General features: G+C 44.9%; 11 non-coding genes across 11 annotated transcripts; all 11 read right to left on the bottom strand.

Moving 5' to 3' along the window:
- Nucleotides 1–358: 358 nt before the first annotated feature.
- TRNAR-UCU (transfer RNA arginine (anticodon UCU)) lies at nt 359–432 on the bottom strand. The gene has a single exon. It is a non-coding gene; the product is annotated as a tRNA-Arg (tRNA).
- A 620-nt stretch (nt 433–1052) lies between these two features.
- Nucleotides 1053–1126, bottom strand: TRNAT-AGU (transfer RNA threonine (anticodon AGU)). Its single transcript has one exon. It is a non-coding gene; the product is annotated as a tRNA-Thr (tRNA).
- A 621-nt stretch (nt 1127–1747) lies between these two features.
- Nucleotides 1748–1821, bottom strand: TRNAT-AGU (transfer RNA threonine (anticodon AGU)). Its single transcript has one exon. It is a non-coding gene; the product is annotated as a tRNA-Thr (tRNA).
- Nucleotides 1822–2442: 621 nt separating this feature from the next.
- Nucleotides 2443–2516, bottom strand: TRNAT-AGU (transfer RNA threonine (anticodon AGU)). Its single transcript has one exon. It is a non-coding gene; the product is annotated as a tRNA-Thr (tRNA).
- Nucleotides 2517–3282: 766 nt separating this feature from the next.
- TRNAT-AGU (transfer RNA threonine (anticodon AGU)) lies at nt 3283–3356 on the bottom strand. Its single transcript has one exon. It is a non-coding gene; the product is annotated as a tRNA-Thr (tRNA).
- A 2011-nt stretch (nt 3357–5367) lies between these two features.
- On the bottom strand, nt 5368–5441 carry TRNAS-ACU (transfer RNA serine (anticodon ACU)). The gene has a single exon. It is a non-coding gene; the product is annotated as a tRNA-Ser (tRNA).
- Nucleotides 5442–6061: 620 nt separating this feature from the next.
- Nucleotides 6062–6135, bottom strand: TRNAT-AGU (transfer RNA threonine (anticodon AGU)). The gene has a single exon. It is a non-coding gene; the product is annotated as a tRNA-Thr (tRNA).
- A 621-nt stretch (nt 6136–6756) lies between these two features.
- Nucleotides 6757–6830, bottom strand: TRNAT-AGU (transfer RNA threonine (anticodon AGU)). Its single transcript has one exon. It is a non-coding gene; the product is annotated as a tRNA-Thr (tRNA).
- A 621-nt stretch (nt 6831–7451) lies between these two features.
- On the bottom strand, nt 7452–7525 carry TRNAT-AGU (transfer RNA threonine (anticodon AGU)). Its single transcript has one exon. It is a non-coding gene; the product is annotated as a tRNA-Thr (tRNA).
- A 2000-nt stretch (nt 7526–9525) lies between these two features.
- On the bottom strand, nt 9526–9599 carry TRNAT-AGU (transfer RNA threonine (anticodon AGU)). The gene has a single exon. It is a non-coding gene; the product is annotated as a tRNA-Thr (tRNA).
- A 7484-nt stretch (nt 9600–17083) lies between these two features.
- Nucleotides 17084–17157, bottom strand: TRNAT-AGU (transfer RNA threonine (anticodon AGU)). The gene has a single exon. It is a non-coding gene; the product is annotated as a tRNA-Thr (tRNA).
- Nucleotides 17158–18054: the final 897 nt, after the last annotated feature.

Raw genomic sequence — 18054 nt, 5'->3', positions numbered from 1 at the left:
ATTATATTTCATGTAGGTGCTGTGGCTTAGTAATTAAGTTTTATACAATGTTTCTTATTGTAGAAGCAGCAATTTTACTTGAAGAAGTTTTGGCTAGGCAAGTGCGGGTTAAGCTCCCATCCATGTTGAGCATAGCATCCCAAAAGACTTGTTAGTGACCTTTACCTATTGTCAGAGATGGAAGGTAGTACATCAAACCAAACTGATAAGAAAATGTCTTTGTTCAGATGTGGTGGAAACAGTGGGCATAGTGAATGCAAGTTTCCTGTGAGCAAATATGGGTGAAGCTCTAAGACGTGATTCCGAAAACCTGGGATGTAAACAGCAGGCAATGACTTGGTGATAATAAGATGAGCAAAGGCACTGCTGAGAGTTGAACTCAGGACCTCCTGTTTAGAAGACAGGCGCTTTAACCAACTAAGCCACAGCACCCACATGCTGCAATACAGTTATTGGTTATTGTGGCACAGCACTCTTTTTTCTTTGCATTTGCATTCTCAGTTTTTTAACATTTTTTTTTCAATAGTTTTTCAGGCCTACTTTTCCCTGCCTAAGAGTATACACATAGTCCACCTAAAAGGGAATGGAAAACTTTTAGGACAAAATTGTTGAAAAGAATGTTGTGCAACTTCCAAAATATGATAATGAAAGCTGTGGCAAAACCAATGAGTTTTGTGCCACAGAAGCAGTCACTATTATATTTCATGTAGGTGCTGTGGCTTAGTAATTAAGTTTTATACAATGTTTCTTATTGTAGAAGCAGCAATTTTACTTGAAGAAGTTTTGGCTAGGCAAGTGCGGGTTAAGCTCCCATCCATGTTGAGCATAGCATCCCAAAAGACTTGTTAGTGACCTTTACCTATTGTCAGAGATGGAAGGTAGTACATCAAACCAAACTGATAAGAAAATGTCTTTGTTCAGATGTGGTGGAAACAGTGGGCATAGCGAATGCAAGTTTCCTGTGAGCAAATATGGGTGAAGCTCTAAGACGTGATTCCGAAAATCTGGGATGTAAACAGCAGGCAATGACTTGGTGATAATAAGATGAGCAAAGGCACTGCTGAGAGTTGAACTCAGGATCTCCTGTTTACTAGACAGGCGCTTTAACCAACTAAGCCACAGCGCCCACATGCTGCAATACAGTTATTGGTTATTGTGGCACAGCACTCTTTTTTCTTTGCATTTGCATTCTCAGTTTTTTAACATTTTTTTTTCAATAGTTTTTCAGGCCTACTTTTCCCTGCCTAAGAGTATACACATAGTCCACCTAAAAGGGAATGGAAAACTTTTAGGACAAAATTGTTGAAAAGAATGTTGTGCAACTTCCAAAATATGATAATGAAAGCTGTGGCAAAACCAATGAGTTTTGTGCCACAGAAGCCAGTCACTATTATATTTCATGTAGGTGCTGTGACTTAGTAATTAAGTTTTATACAATGTTTCTTATTGTAGAAGCAGCAATTTTACTTGAAGAAGTTTTGGCTAGGCAAGTGCGGGTTAAGCTCCCATCCATGTTGAGCATAGCATCCCAAAAGACTTGTTAGTGACCTTTACCTATTGTCAGAGATGGAAGGTAGTACATGAAACCAAACTGATAAGAAAATGTCTTTGTTCAGATGTGGTGGAAACAGTGGGCATAGCGAATGCAAGTTTCCTGTGAGCAAATATGGGTGAAGCTCAAAGACGTGATCCCGAAAATCTGGGATGTAAACAGCAGGCAATGACTTGGTGATAATAAGATGAGCAAAGGCACTGCTGAGAGTTGAACTCAGGATCTCCTGTTTACTAGACAGGCGCTTTAACCAACTAAGCCACAGCGCCCACATGCTGCAATACAGTTATTGGTTATTGTGGCACAGCACTCTTTTTTCTTTGCATTTGCATTCTCAGTTTTTTAACATTTTTTTTTCAATAGTTTTTCAGGCCTACTTTTCCCTGCCTAAGAGTATACACATAGTCCACCTAAAAGGGAATGGAAAACTTTTAGGACAAAATTGTTGAAAAGAATGTTGTGCAACTTCCAAAATATGATAATGAAAGCTGTGGCAAAACCAATGAGTTTTGTGCCACAGAAGCCAGTCACTATTATATTTCATGTAGGTGCTGTGACTTAGTAATTAAGTTTTATACAATGTTTCTTATTGTAGAAGCAGCAATTTTACTTGAAGAAGTTTTGGCTAGGCAAGTGCGGGTTAAGCTCCCATCCATGTTGAGCATAGCATCCCAAAAGACTTGTTAGTGACCTTTACCTATTGTCAGAGATGGAAGGTAGTACATGAAACCAAACTGATAAGAAAATGTCTTTGTTCAGATGTGGTGGAAACAGTGGGCATAGCGAATGCAAGTTTCCTGTGAGCAAATATGGGTGAAGCTCAAAGACGTGATCCCGAAAATCTGGGATGTAAACAGCAGGCAATGACTTGGTGATAATAAGATGAGCAAAGGCACTGCTGAGAGTTGAACTCAGGATCTCCTGTTTACTAGACAGGCGCTTTAACCAACTAAGCCACAGCGCCCACATGCTGCAATACAGTTATTGGTTATTGTGGCACAGCACTCTTTTTTCTTTGCATTTGCATTCTCAGTTTTTTAACATTTTTTTTTTCAATAGTTTTTCAGGCCTACTTTTCCCTGCCTAAGAGTATACACATAGTCCACCTAAAAGGGAATGGAAAACTTTTAGGACAAAATTGTTGAAAAGAATGTTGTGCAACTTCCAAAATATGATAATGAAAGCTGTGGCAAAACCAATAAGTTTTGTGCCACAGAAGCCAGTCACTATTATATTTCATGTAGGTGCTGTGACTTAGTAATTAAGTTTTATACAATGTTTCCTATTGTAGAAGCAGCAATTGGTACTTATCCGTTAGCCGGGCGCATCCGGCAGGTGGCGACAAAACTCCACCAGAGTTACATCTTTCCCTACTATCCATGTCGGCCTGGAGGGGGGAATACTAATTAGCGCCACCTGCCGGATGCGCCCGGCTAACGGATAAGTACCCAGCAATTTTACTTGAAGAAGTTTTGGCTAGGCAAGTGCGGGTTAAGCTCCCATCCATGTTGAGCATAGCATCCCAAAAGACTTGTTAGTGACCTTTACCTATTGTCAGAGATGGAAGGTAGTACATCAAACCAAACTGATAAGAAAATGTCTTTGTTCAGTTGTGGTGGAAACAGTGGGCATAGCGAATGCAAATTTCCTGTGAGCAAATATGGGTGAAGCTCAAAGACGTGATCCCGAAAATCTGGGATGTAAACAGCAGGCAATAATAAGATGAGCAAAGGCACTGCTGAGAGTTGAACTCAGGATCTCCTGTTTACTAGACAGGCGCTTTAACCAACTAAGCCACAGCGCCCACATGCTGCAATACAGTTATTGGTTATTGTGGCACAGCACTCTTTTTTCTTTGCATTTGCATTCTCAGTTTTTTAACATTTTTTTTTCAATAGTTTTTCAGGCCTACTTTTCCCTGCCTAAGAGTATACACATAGTCCACCTAAAAGGGAATGGAAAACTTTTAGGACAAAATTGTTGAAAAGAATGTTGTGCAACTTCCAAAATATGATAATGAAAGCTGTGGCAAAACCAATGAGTTTTGTGCCACAGAAGCCAGTCACTATTATATTTCATGTAGGTGCTGTGGCTTAGTAATTAAGTTTTATACAATGTTTCTTATTGTAGAAGCAGCAATTTTACTTGAAGAAGTTTTGGCTAGGCAAGTGCGGGTTAAGCTCCCATCCATGTTGAGCATAGCATCCCAAAAGACTTGTTAGTGACCTTTACCTATTGTCAGAGATGGAAGGTAGTACATCAAACCAAACTGATAAGAAAATGTCTTTGTTCAGATGTGGTGGAAACAGTGGGCATAGTGAATGCAAGTTTCCTGTGAGCAAATATGGGTGAAGCTCAAAGACGTGATCCTGAAAATCTGGGATGTAAACAGCAGGCAATGACTTGGTGATAATAAGATGAGCAAAGGCACTGCTGAGAGCTGAACTCAGGATCTCCTGTTTACTAGACAGGCGCTTTAACCAACTAAGCCACAGCGCCCACATGCTGCAATACAGTTATTGGTTATTGTGGCACAGCACTCTTTTTTCTTTGCATTTGCATTCTCAGTTTTTTAACATTTTTTTTTCAATAGTTTTTCAGGCCTACTTTTCCCTGCCTAAGAGTATACACATAGTCCACCTAAAAGGGAATGGAAAACTTTTAGGACAAAATTGTTGAAAAGAATGTTGTGCAACTTCCAAAATATGATAATGAAAGCTGTGGCAAAACCAATGAGTTTTGTGCCACAGAAGCCAGTCACTATTATATTTCATGTAGGTGCTGTGGCTTAGTAATTAAGTTTTATACAATGTTTCTTATTGTAGAAGCAGCAATTTTACTTGAAGAAGTTTTGGCTAGGCAAGTGCGGGTTAAGCTCCCATCCATGTTGAGCATAGCATCCCAAAAGACTTGTTAGTGACCTTTACCTATTGTCAGAGATGGAAGGTAGTACATCAAACCAAACTGATAAGAAAATGTCTTTGTTCAGATGTGGTGGAAACAGTGGGCATAGTGAATGCAAGTTTCCTGTGAGCAAATATGGGTGAAGCTCAAAGACGTGATCCTGAAAATCTGGGATGTAAACAGCAGGCAATGACTTGGTGATAATAAGATGAGCAAAGGCACTGCTGAGAGCTGAACTCAGGATCTCCTGTTTACTAGACAGGCGCTTTAACCAACTAAGCCACAGCGCCCACATGCTGCAATACAGTTATTGGTTATTGTGGCACAGCACTCTTTTTTCTTTGCATTTGCATTCTCAGTTTTTTAACATTTTTTTTTCAATAGTTTTTCAGGCCTACTTTTCCCTGCCTAAGAGTATACACATAGTCCACCTAAAAGGGAATGGAAAACTTTTAGGACAAAATTGTTGAAAAGAATGTTGTGCAACTTCCAAAATATGATAATGAAAGCTGTGGCAAAACCAATGAGTTTTGTGCCACAGAAGCCAGTCACTATTATATTTCATGTAGGTGCTGTGGCTTAGTAATTAAGTTTTATACAATGTTTCTTATTGTAGAAGCAGCAATTTTACTTGAAGAAGTTTTGGCTAGGCAAGTGCGGGTTAAGCTCCCATCCATGTTGAGCATAGCATCCCAAAAGACTTGTTAGTGACCTTTACCTATTGTCAGAGATGGAAGGTAGTACATCAAACCAAACTGATAAGAAAATGTCTTTGTTCAGATGTGGTGGAAACAGTGGGCATAGTGAATGCAAGTTTCCTGTGAGCAAATATGGGTGAAGCTCTAAGACGTGATTCCGAAAACCTGGGATGTAAACAGCAGGCAATGACTTGGTGATAATAAGATGAGCAAAGGCACTGCTGAGAGTTGAACTCAGGACCTCCTGTTTAGTAGACAGGCGCTTTAACCAACTAAGCCACAGCACCCACATGCTGCAATACAGTTATTGGTTATTGTGGCACAGCACTCTTTTTTCTTTGCATTTGCATTCTCAGTTTTTTAACATTTTTTTTTCAATAGTTTTTCAGGCCTACTTTTCCCTGCCTAAGAGTATACACATAGTCCACCTAAAAGGGAATGGAAAACTTTTAGGACAAAATTGTTGAAAAGAATGTTGTGCAACTTCCAAAATATGATAATGAAAGCTGTGGCAAAACCAATGAGTTTTGTGCCACAGAAGCAGTCACTATTATATTTCATGTAGGTGCTGTGGCTTAGTAATTAAGTTTTATACAATGTTTCTTATTGTAGAAGCAGCAATTTTACTTGAAGAAGTTTTGGCTAGGCAAGTGCGGGTTAAGCTCCCATCCATGTTGAGCATAGCATCCCAAAAGACTTGTTAGTGACCTTTACCTATTGTCAGAGATGGAAGGTAGTACATCAAACCAAACTGATAAGAAAATGTCTTTGTTCAGATGTGGTGGAAACAGTGGGCATAGCGAATGCAAGTTTCCTGTGAGCAAATATGGGTGAAGCTCTAAGACGTGATTCCGAAAATCTGGGATGTAAACAGCAGGCAATGACTTGGTGATAATAATTTGAGCAAAGGCACTGCTGAGAGTTGAACTCAGGATCTCCTGTTTACTAGACAGGCGCTTTAACCAACTAAGCCACAGCGCCCACATGCTGCAACACAGTTATTGGTTATTGTGGCACAGCACTCTTTTTTCTTTGCATTTGCATTCTCAGTTTTTTAACATTTTTTTTTCAATAGTTTTTCAGGCCTACTTTTCCCTGCCTAAGAGTATACACATAGTCCACCTAAAAGGGAATGGAAAACTTTTAGGACAAAATTGTTGAAAAGAATGTTGTGCAACTTCCAAAATATGATAATGAAAGCTGTGGCAAAACCAATGAGTTTTGTGCCACATAAGCCAGTCACTATTATATTTCATGTAGGTGCTGTGACTTAGTAATTAAGTTTTATACAATGTTTCTTATTGTAGAAGCAGCAATTTTACTTGAAGAAGTTTTGGCTAGGCAAGTGCGGGTTAAGCTCCCATCCATGTTGAGCATAGCATCCCAAAAGACTTGTTAGTGACCTTTACCTATTGTCAGAGATGGAAGGTAGTACATGAAACCAAACTGATAAGAAAATGTCTTTGTTCAGATGTGGTGGAAACAGTGGGCATAGCGAATGCAAGTTTCCTGTGAGCAAATATGGGTGAAGCTCAAAGACGTGATCCCGAAAATCTGGGATGTAAACAGCAGGCAATGACTTGGTGATAATAAGATGAGCAAAGGCACTGCTGAGAGTTGAACTCAGGATCTCCTGTTTACTAGACAGGCGCTTTAACCAACTAAGCCACAGCGCCCACATGCTGCAATACAGTTATTGGTTATTGTGGCACAGCACTCTTTTTTCTTTGCATTTGCATTCTCAGTTTTTTAACATTTTTTTTTCAATAGTTTTTCAGGCCTACTTTTCCCTGCCTAAGAGTATACACATAGTCCACCTAAAAGGGAATGGAAAACTTTTAGGACAAAATTGTTGAAAAGAATGTTGTGCAACTTCCAAAATATGATAATGAAAGCTGTGGCAAAACCAATGAGTTTTGTGCCACAGAAGCCAGTCACTATTATATTTCATGTAGGTGCTGTGACTTAGTAATTAAGTTTTATACAATGTTTCTTATTGTAGAAGCAGCAATTTTACTTGAAGAAGTTTTGGCTAGGCAAGTGCGGGTTAAGCTCCCATCCATGTTGAGCATAGCATCCCAAAAGACTTGTTAGTGACCTTTACCTATTGTCAGAGATGGAAGATAGTACATGAAACCAAACTGATAAGAAAATGTCTTTGTTCAGATGTGGTGGAAACAGTGGGCATAGCGAATGCAAGTTTCCTGTGAGCAAATATGGGTGAAGCTCAAAGACGTGATCCCGAAAATCTGGGATGTAAACAGCAGGCAATGACTTGGTGATAATAAGATGCGCAAAGGCACTGCTGAGAGTTGAACTCAGGATCTCCTGTTTACTAAACAGGCGCTTTAACCAACTAAGCCACAGCGCCCACATGCTGCAATACACTTATTGGTTATTGTGGCACAGCACTCTTTTTTCTTTGCATTTGCATTCTCAGTTTTTTAACATTTTTTTTTCAATAGTTTTTCAGGCCTACTTTTCCCTGCCTAAGAGTATACACATAGTCCACCTAAAAGGGAATGGAAAACTTTTAGGACAAAATTGTTGAAAAGAATGTTGTGCAACTTCCAAAATATGATAATGAAAGCTGTGGCAAAACCAATGAGTTTTGTGCCACAGAAGCCAGTCACTATTATATTTAATGTAGGTGCTGTGGCTTAGTAATTAAGTTTTATACAATGTTTCTTATTGTAGAAGCAGCAATTTTACTTGAAGAAGTTTTGGCTAGGCAAGTGCGGGTTAAGCTCCCATCCATGTTGAGCATAGCATCCCAAAAGACTTGTTAGTGACCTTTACCTATTGTCAGAGATGGAAGGTAGTACATGAAACCAAACTGATAAGAAAATGTCTTTGTTCAGATGTGGTGGAAACAGTGGGCATAGCGAATGCAAGTTTCCTGTGAGCAAATATGGGTGAAGCTCAAAGACGTGATCCCGAAAATCTGGGATGTAAACAGCAGGCAATGACTTGGTGATAATAAGATGAGCAAAGGCACTGCTGAGAGTTGAACTCAGGATCTCCTGTTTACTAGACAGGCGCTTTAACCAACTAAGCCACAGCACTCACATGCCGCAATACAGTTATTGGTTATTGTGGCACAGCACTCTTTTTTCTTTGCATTTGCATTCTCAGTTTTTTAACATTTTTTTTTCAATAGTTTTTCAGGCCTACTTTTCCCTGCCTAAGAGTATACACATAGTCCACCTAAAAGGGAATGGAAAACTTTTAGGACAAAATTGTTGAAAAGAATGTTGTGCAACTTCCAAAATATGATAATGAAAGCTGTGGCAAAACCAATAAGTTTTGTGCCACAGAAGCCAGTCACTATTATATTTCATGTAGGTGCTGTGACTTAGTAATTAAGTTTTATACAATGTTTCCTATTGTAGAAGCAGCAATTTTACTTGAAGAAGTTTTGGCTAGGCAAGTGCGGGTTAAGCTCCCATCCATGTTGAGCATAGCATCCCAAAAGACTTGTTAGTGACCTTTACCTATTGTCAGAGATGGAAGGTAGTACATCAAACCAAACTGATAAGAAAATGTCTTTGTTCAGTTGTGGTGGAAACAGTGGGCATAGCGAATGCAAGTTTCCTGTGAGCAAATATGGGTGAAGCTCAAAGGCGTGATCCCGAAAATCTGGGATGTAAACAGCAGGCAATAATAAGATGAGCAAAGGCACTGCTGAGAGTTGAACTCAGGATCTCCTGTTTACTAGACAGGCGCTTTAACCAACTACGCCACAGCGCCCACATGCTGCAATGCAGTTATTGGTTATTGTGGCACAGCACTCTTTTTTCTTTGCATTTGCATTCTCAGTTTTTTAACATTTTTTTTTCAATAGTTTTTCAGGCCTACTTTTCCCTGCCTAAGAGTATACTCATAGTCCACCTAAAAGGGAATGGAAAACTTTTAGGACAAAATTGTTGAAAAGAATGTTGTGCAACTTCCAAAATATGATAATGAAAGCTGTGGCAAAACCAATGAGTTTTGTGCCACAGAAGCCAGTCACTATTATATTTCATGTAGGTGCTGTGGCTTAGTAATTAAGTTTTATACAATGTTTCTTATTGTAGAAGCAGCAATTTTACTTGAAGAAGTTTTGGCTAGGCAAGTGCGGGTTAAGCTCCCATCCATGTTGAGCATAGCATCCCAAAAGACTTGTTAGTGACCTTTACCTATTGTCAGAGATGGAAGGTAGTACATGAAACCAAACTGATAAGAAAATGTCTTTGTTCAGATGTGGTGGAAACAGTGGGCATAGCGAATGCAAGTTTCCTGTGAGCAAATATGGGTGAAGCTCAAAGACGTGATCCCGAAAATCTGGGATGTAAACAGCAGGCAATGACTTGGTGATAATAAGATGAGCAAAGGCACTGCTGAGAGTTGAACTCAGGATCTCCTGTTTACTAGACAGGCGCTTTAACCAACTAAGCCACAGCGCCCACTAGAGTTGGGCCGAACCTCCGATTTTCGGTTCGCGAACCGGGTTCGCGAACTTTCGCGAAAGGTTCGGTTCGCGTTAAAGTTCGCGAACCGCAATAGACTTCAATGGGGATGCGAACTTTGAAAAAAAAAATTAATTATGCTGGCCACAAAAGTGATGGAAAAGATGTTTCAAGGGGTCTAACACCTGGAGGGGGGGATGGCGGAGTGGGATACATGCCAAAAGTCCCCGGGAAAAATCTGGATTTGACGCAAAGCAGCGTTTTAAGGGCAGAAATCACATTGAATGTTAAATGACAGGCCTAAAGTGCTTTCAAACATCTTGCATGTGTATACATCAATCAGGTAGTGTAATTAAGGTACTGCTTCACACTGACGCACCAAACTCATCGTGTAACGCACCGCAAACAGCTGTTTGTGTAGTGACGGCCGTGCTGGACTGGTGCGCACCATGGCGAGAGTGCAGGTTTTGGTGGCTTTACAGCCCATATGGTCAGTCACCTGGCTGATGTAGCTGAATGACAGAACAGTGACTGTCCAGCTGATCAAATTTGGTCTGACCACAATGAGGCAACGACCTTATTATCGTGGGTGTGCCCCCCGAGACACTCATCTAGGCGCCGGTCATTGCTCCATTGTGATACGCAAGCCCCTTCACCACGGCAAGGTAATGATCACGAAGGGGAATGGGCGCATGTTCATGCCTTTTCTTTTGTTGTTGCAGCTGCCCGCAGTGCAGCCAGAAAAATTAGGCAGTCATGTACACGCACCCGAAAAATTATTACAGCGGCCGCTGCTAGCAGCGGCCTAAAAAATTCAGCAATCCGCCTGGAGTCCCGGACCCTGTTGGTGGTGGCGGAGAAGGTAGTGAAGCGGCCTGCAGGCAGACATGCTGTGTGGAGGGACTGGGAGCGACTTAGTCTTCTTGGGGCAGGCCAGGCAGCCAGTCACACGGCGTGCAGGCAGAGATGCTGTATGTGCGGGGACTGACTTAGTCTTGGGGCGGGCAGCAGCCCTCCGGGATCCATGCCTCATTCATTTTTATAAAGGTGAGGTACTTAACACTTTTGTGACTTAGGCGACTTCTCTTCTCTGTGACAATGCCTCCAGCTGCGCTGAAGGTCCTTTCTGAGAGGACGCTTGCGGCAGGGCAGGAGAGAAGTTGGATGGCAAATTGGGACAGCTCTGGCCACAGGTCAAGCCTGCGCACCCAGTAGTTCAAGGGTTCCTCATCGCTGTTCACAGCAGTGTCTACATCCACACTTAAGGCCAGGTAGTCGGCTACCTGCCGTTCCAGGCGTTGGTGGAGGGTGGATCCGGAAGGGCTACGGCGAGGCGTTGGACTAAAGAACGTCCGCATGTCCGACATCACCATGAGATCGCTGGAGCGTCCTGTCTTTGACTGCGTGGACACGGGAGGAGGATTAGTGGCAGTGGTACCTTGCTGGCGTTGTGCCGTCACATCACCCTTAAAGGCATTGTAAAGCATAGTTGACAGCTGGTTCTGCATGTGCTGCATCCTTTCCACCTTCCGGTGAGTTGGTAACAGGTCCGCCACTTTGTGCCTGTACCGAGGGTCTAGTAGTGTGGCCACCCAGTACAGCTCATTCCCCTTGAGGTTTTTTATACGGGGGTCCCTCAACAGGCAGGACAGCATAAAAGACGACATCTGCACAAAGTCGGATCCAGTACCCTCCATCTCCTCTTGCTCTTCCTCAGTGACGTCAGGTAAGTCAACCTCCTCCCCCCAGCCGCGAACAATACCACGGGAAGGTTGCGCAGCACAAGCCCCCTGCGACGCCTGCTGCGGTTGTTCTCCTGCCGCTGTCCCCTCCTCCTCCTCCTCCTCCCCCAAAGAAACACCTTGCTCATCATCCTCTGAGTCTGACTCATCTTCTGCACATGACCTCTCTTCTTCCTCCTCCTCCCCCCTCTGTGCTGCCGCAGGTGTTGAGGAAACAGCTGGGTCTGATGAAAATTGGTCCCATGCCTGTTCCTGCCGTAACGGTTCCTGGTCACGCTCATTCGCAGCTTCATCCGCCACTCTACGCACAGCACGCTCCAAGAAGTACGCGTAGGGAATTAAGTCGCTGATGGTGCCCTCACTGCGGCTCACCAGGTTGGTCACCTCCTCAAACGGCCGCATGAGCCTGCATGCATTTTTCATCATTGTCCAGTTGTCGGGCCAGAACATCCCCATCTTCCCAGACTGTTTCGTTCTACTCCAGTTGTAGAGGTACTGGGTGACGGCTTTCTTCTGTTCTAGCAGGCGGGAGAACATGAGGAGGGTCGAGTTCCAGCGAGTGGGGCTATCGCAAATGAGGCGTCTCACCGGCATGTTGTTTTTACGCTGAATTTCTGCAAATCGTGCCATGGCTGTGTAAGAGCGCCTCAAATGCCCACAGAACTTCCTGGCCTGCTTCAGGACATCCGCTAAGCCAGGGTACTTTGCCACAAATCTTTGAACCACCAGATTCATGACATGTGCCATGCAGGGTATGTGTGTCAGCTTCCCCATATGCAAAGCGGCAAGCAGATTGCTGCCGTTGTCGCACACCACGTTGCCTATCTCCAGGTGGTGCGGGGTCAGCCACTCATCCACCTGTTTCTTAAGAGCAGCCAGGAGAGCTGCTCCAGTGTGACTCTCCGCTTTGAGACAAGCCATGTCTAAGATGGCGTGACACCGTCGTACCTGGCATGCAGCATAGGCCCTGCGGAGCTGGGGCTGTGTAGCTGGAGAGGAGAACTGCCACTCAGCCAAGGAGGAGGAGGAGGACAGCGAAGAGCATGTAGCAGGAGGAGAGGAGGTGGCAGGAGGCCTGCCTGCAAGCCGTGGAGGTGTCACAATTTGGTCCGCCGCTTTCTGCTTGCCATCGTTCACCACCAGGTTCACCCAATGGGCTGTGTAGGTAATGTAGCGGCCCTGCCCGTGCTTGGCAGACCAGGCATCCGTGGTCAGGTGTACCCTTGACCCAACGCTCTTCGCAAGAGATGACACCACTTGCCTCTCAACTTCACGGTGCAGTTGGGGTATGGCCTTTCTGGAAAAATAAGTGCGGCCTGGCATCTTCCACTGCGGTGTTCCGATGGCCACAAATTTACGGAAGGCCTCAGAGTCCACCAGCCGGTATGGTAACAGCTGGCGAGCTAACAGTTCCGCCACGCCAGCTGTCAGACGCCGGGCAAGGGGGTGACTGGCCAAAAGTGGCTTCTTCCGCTCAAACATTTCCTTCACGGACACCTGACTGCTGCTGTGGGCAGAGGAGCAGGAACCGCTCAAGGGCAGAGGCGGAGTGGAGGAGGGTGCCTGTGAAGGTGCAAGGGAGAGAGCGGCATAAGCAGATGATGCACCTGAAGGAGGAAGAGGAGAAGGAGGGTGACTTTGCTTTTGTGTGCTGCTGCTGCTTTTGCTCAGGTGGCCATCCCATTGCTGTTTGTGCCTTTTCTGCAGGTGCCTTCGTAAGGCACTTGTCCCTACGTGAGTGTTGGCCTTTCCACGGCTCAATTTTTGTTGGCAGAGCGAACAGATGGCTTTGGTCCGATCTGAGGCACACACATTAAAAAATTTCCACACCGCTGAGCCACCCTGTGATGTGGGCACCTCAGCAGCTGATGCTGAAGGGCAAGTTGGCTGGCTGTACATAGGTGGCGAATCTGGCGATACATGGTGCCGGACTCTGCCACCAGCTGTTTCTGACGAAGAGCTGCCCCAGCTTCTTTCAGCAACTTCTATCCTCCTACTACTCTCTGACTCCCCCTCTGAACTGTCCCCCTCTTCATCTCCTCTATTGGGAACATACAGAGGATCCCTATCATCGTCATCATCGTAATCATCCTGCCCAGCTTCGCTTGCCTCAGAAAAATCCAAATGTGTAGGTCCTTCATCCTCCTTACACGTTACATCCATAGTGTTGTCGCGTAACGCAGACATATGAGCTGGTGAAAATTCATCTGGCTGTAACAATGGCTGTGCATCAGTGATTTCACCACCACTAAATAATTCTTGCGAAGTGTCAAATGCAGCGGAAGTGGTGCTAGTAGTAGCGCTGGTGGCTGAGCAAGATGAGGTGTTCTGTGTCGCTAAATACTCAACCACGTCCTGACAATCTTGGGAGGTGATGGGACGTGCCTTCTTCCGAGCACTGTACTGTGGGCCAGGTCCACACGAAATTACATTTACACGACCTCGCGCAGACCTGCCGGGTGGCCTTCCTCTGCCTCTGCCACTACCTCTTCCTCTACCTGTTTTGTCCATATCGGGTATGCACGGAGTGGTATATCACACTGCGTGCACTCACGTAGGTAGGTGGGTTCACTTAACTGCACAGGTATGCGCACTGATGCGGTGGGTTCACTGAACAGTACAGGTATACAGTGGCGGGTTCACTGAACACAACAGGTATGCAGTGGCGTGTTCACTAAACAGGTATACAGTGGCAGGTCCACTGAACAGAACAGGTATACAGTGGCGGGTCCACTGAACAGAACAGGTATACAGTGGCGGGTTCACAGAACAGGTATGCAGTGGCAGGTTCACTGAACATAACAGGTATGCAGTGGCGTGTTCACTAAACAGGTATACAGTGGCAGGTCCACTGAACAGAACAGGTATACAGTGGCGGGTTCACAGAACAGGTATACAGTGGCGGGTCCACTGAACAGAACAGGTATACAGTGGCGGGTTCACAGAACAGGTATACAGTGGCGGGTCCACTGAACAGAACAGGTATACAGTGGCGGGTTCACAGAACAGGTATACAGTGGCGGGTCCACTGAACAGAACAGGTATACAGTGGCGGGTTCACAGAACAGGTATACAGTGGCAGGATCACTGAACAGGTATGCAGTGGCAGGATCACAGTACAGGTATGCAGTGGGCTGAGGGCTCACTGAACAGAACAGGTATGCTGTGGCAGGATCACTGAACAGCTATGCAGTGGCAGGATCACAGTACAGGTATGCAGTGGGCTGAGGGCTCACTGAACAGAACAGGTATGCTGTGGCAGGATCACTGAACAGGTATGCAGTGGCAGGATCACAGTACAGGTATGCAGTGGGCTGAGGGCTCACTGAACAGAACAGGTATGCTGTGGCAGGATCACTGAACAGGTATGCAGTGGCAGGATCACAGTACAGGTATGCAGTGGGCTGGGGGCTCACTGAACAGAACAGGTATGCTGTGGCAGGATCACTGAACAGCTATGCAGTGGCAGGATCACAGTACAGGTATGCAGTGGGCTGAGGGCTCACTGAACAGAACAGGTATGCTGTGGCAGGATCACTGAACAGGTATGCAGTGGCAGGATCACAGTACAGGTATGCAGTGGGCTGGGGGCTCACTGAACAGAACAGGTATGCTGTGGCAGGATCACTGAACAGCTATGCAGTGGCAGGATCACAGTACAGGTATGCAGTGGGCTGAGGGCTCACTGAACAGAACAGGTATGCTGTGGCAGGATCACTGAACAGGTATGCAGTGGCAGGATCACAGTACAGGTATGCAGTGGGCTGGGGGCTCACTGAACAGAACAGGTATGCTGTGGCAGGATCACTGAACAGCTATGCAGTGGCAGGATCACAGTACAGGTATGCAGTGGGCTGAGGGCTCACTGAACAGAACAGGTATGCTGTGGCAGGATCACTGAACAGGTATGCAGTGGCAGGATCACAGTACAGGTATGCAGTGGGCTGAGGGCTCACTGAACAGAACAGGTATGCTGTGGCAGGATCACTGAACAGGTATGCAGTGGCAGTATCACAGTACAGGTATGCAGTGGGCTGAGGGCTCACTGAACAGAACAGGTATGCTGTGGCAGGATCACTGAACAGGTATGCAGTGGCAGGATCACAGTACAGGTATGCAGTGGGCTGAGGGCTCACTGAACAGAACAGGTATGCTGTGGCAGGATCACTGAACAGCTATGCAGTGGCAGGATCACAGTACAGGTATGCAGTGGGCTGAGGGCTCACTGAACAGAACAGGTATGCTGTGGCAGGATCACTGAACAGGTATGCAGTGGCAGGATCACAGTACAGGTATGCAGTGGGCTGAGGGCTCACTGAACAGAACAGGTATGCTGTGGCAGGATCACTGAACAGGTATGCAGTGGCAGGATCACAGTACAGGTATGCAGTGGGCTGGGGGCTCACTGAACAGAACAGGTATGCTGTGGCAGGATCACTGAACAGCTATGCAGTGGCAGGATCACAGTACAGGTATGCAGTGGGCTGAGGGCTCACTGAACAGAACAGGTATGCTGTGGCAGGATCACTGAACAGGTATGCAGTGGCAGGATCACAGTACAGGTATGCAGTGGGCTGAGGGCTCACTGAACAGAACAGGTATGCTGTGGCAGGATCACTGAACAGCTATGCAGTGGCAGGATCACAGTACAGGTATGCAGTGGGCTGAGGGCTCACTGAACAGAACAGGTATGCTGTGGCAGGATCACTGAACAGCTATGCAGTGGCAGGATCACAGTACAGGTATGCAGTGGGCTGAGGGCTCACTGAACAGAACAGGTATGCAGCCAGGAAGAAGTTAAGCCTAACTAATCTTTCCCTGAGAGACAGTCTGCAGCAGCTCGCCCTACTCTGACTAATGCAGGCACACGAGTGGCCGTAATGGCCGCCGCTGCCTGCCTTATATAAGGGGGGGTGGGGCTCCAGGGGCTAGTGTAGCCTAATTGGCTACACTGGGCCTGCTGACTGTGATGTAGAGGGTCAAAGTTGACCCTCAGGTGCATTATGGGGCGAACCGAACTTCTTCCGCAAAAGGTTCGCGTGCGGTACCCGCACGCGAACCACCTAAGTTCGCGCGAACCGCGTTCGCCGGCGAACCGTTCGGCCCAACTCTAGCGCCCACATGCTGCAATACAGTTATTGGTTATTGTGGCACAGCACTCTTTTTTCTTTGCATTTGCATTCTCAGTTTTTTAACATTTTTTTTTCAATAGTTTTTCAGGCCTACTTTTCCCTGCCTAAGAGTATACACATAGTCCACCTAAAAGGGAATGGAAAACTTTTAGGACAAAATTGTTGAAAAGAATGTTGTGCAACTTCCAAAATATGATAATGAAAGCTGTGGCAAAACCAATGAGTTTTGTGCCACAGAAGCCAGTCACTATTATATTTCATGTAGGTGCTGTGACTTAGTAATTAAGTTTTATACAATGTTTCTTATTGTAGAAGCAGCAATTTTACTTGAAGAAGTTTTGGCTAGGCAAGTGCGGGTTAAGCTCCCATCCATGTTGAGCATAGCATCCCAAAAGACTTGTTAGTGACCTTTACCTATTGTCAGAGATGGAAGATAGTACATGAAACCAAACTGATAAGAAAATGTCTTTGTTCAGATGTGGTGGAAACAGTGGGCATAGCGAATGCAAGTTTCCTGTGAGCAAATATGGGTGAAGCTCAAAGACGTGATCCCGAAAATCTGGGATGTAAACAGCAGGCAATGACTTGGTGATAATAAGATGCGCAAAGGCACTGCTGAGAGTTGAACTCAGGATCTCCTGTTTACTAAACAGGCGCTTTAACCAACTAAGCCACAGCGCCCACATGCTGCAATACACTTATTGGTTATTGTGGCACAGCACTCTTTTTTCTTTGCATTTGCATTCTCAGTTTTTTAACATTTTTTTTTCAATAGTTTTTCAGGCCTACTTTTCCCTGCCTAAGAGTATACACATAGTCCACCTAAAAGGGAATGGAAAACTTTTAGGACAAAATTGTTGAAAAGAATGTTGTGCAACTTCCAAAATATGATAATGAAAGCTGTGGCAAAACCAATGAGTTTTGTGCCACAGAAGCCAGTCACTATTATATTTCATGTAGGTGCTGTGGCTTAGTAATTAAGTTTTATACAATGTTTCTTATTGTAGAAGCAGCAATTTTACTTGAAGAAGTTTTGGCTAGGCAAGTGCGGGTTAAGCTCCCATCCATGTTGAGCATAGCATCCCAAAAGACTTGTTAGTGACCTTTACCTATTGTCAGAGATGGAAGGTAGTACATGAAACCAAACTGATAAGAAAATGTCTTTGTTCAGATGTGGTGGAAACAGTGGGCATAGCGAATGCAAGTTTCCTGTGAGCAAATATGGGTGAAGCTCAAAGACGTGATCCCGAAAATCTGGGATGTAAACAGCAGGCAATGACTTGGTGATAATAAGATGAGCAAAGGCACTGCTGAGAGTTGAACTCAGGATCTCCTGTTTACTAGACAGGCGCTTTAACCAACTAAGCCACAGCACTCACATGCCGCAATACAGTTATTGGTTATTGTGGCACAGCACTCTTTTTTCTTTGCATTTGCATTCTCAGTTTTTTAACATTTTTTTTTCAATAGTTTTTCAGGCCTACTTTTCCCTGCCTAAGAGTATACACATAGTCCACCTAAAAGGGAATGGAAAACTTTTAGGACAAAATTGTTGAAAAGAATGTTGTGCAACTTCCA

This window comes from Hyperolius riggenbachi, chromosome 11 (genome assembly GCF_040937935.1).
Source record: "Hyperolius riggenbachi isolate aHypRig1 chromosome 11, aHypRig1.pri, whole genome shotgun sequence".
Lineage (NCBI taxonomy): Eukaryota > Metazoa > Chordata > Amphibia > Anura > Hyperoliidae > Hyperolius > Hyperolius riggenbachi.
The sequence above is the reverse complement of the archived record's forward strand: the minus strand, read 5'-3'. Positions and strand labels throughout refer to the sequence as shown.